Raw genomic sequence first — 785 nt, 5'->3', positions numbered from 1 at the left:
TGCTGCGCTAAATATTCCCCTAAAGTAAATCCAATGATTACACTAAACAGTGTCAGGTACTGTGCTATAAATAAGTGAATTGATAAATTGTGTGCACTGCGCTACGGCTCATAAACGTGCATAAACTTCCAAACAATGTGTAAATTTTCATAAACATACATTTTCAAACTCCCCTAAAGTAAATCCAATGATTACACTAAACAGTGTCAGCTACTGTGCTATAAATAAGTGAATTGATAAATTGTGTGCACTGCGCTACGGCTCATAAACGTGCATAAACTTCCAAACAATGTGTAAATTTTCATAAACATACATTTTCAAACATAATATTAATCAATATAACAATATTCAATAATACTCCTTAGTAAATCGGTATAAAGTGCTTGTGTGCAAAATCCACAATGTGACAATGATCCTCTGAAATAAAGTGCTCCAAAATCCCCGATGTGTTAAGGTAACTGAGGACACACTCACCAGAGATCCATGACCATATAACTCAATGCTCAATAAACGCAATTGTGGTGAGTGTTTTTCATAGATGGAATATTCACTCTTCTGATGAAACAAATCCTCATTTTCATATTACACGGCAAGTGCCGCTCAATCAGCGAAGGGAGAAATCCAATATAGAAGAGGAATAAATGCGCCAAATGGTGAAGTACGTGTCCTATCCTTTCCGATGCGTTTCGTCCCTTGACTTTTTCCAGGAAAGGTTCATCCCTGTAGTATGTATCAGTGATTGTAGCACAACTGTGTTTCTGTGCTTAACTTTACCCACAAACATA

Source organism: Nanorana parkeri, unplaced genomic scaffold (genome assembly GCF_000935625.1).
Source record: "Nanorana parkeri isolate BGI_ZX_2015 unplaced genomic scaffold, ASM93562v1 scaffold253, whole genome shotgun sequence".
Taxonomy (NCBI): Eukaryota; Metazoa; Chordata; class Amphibia; order Anura; family Dicroglossidae; genus Nanorana; species Nanorana parkeri.
The sequence above is the reverse complement of the archived record's forward strand: the minus strand, read 5'-3'. Positions refer to the sequence as shown.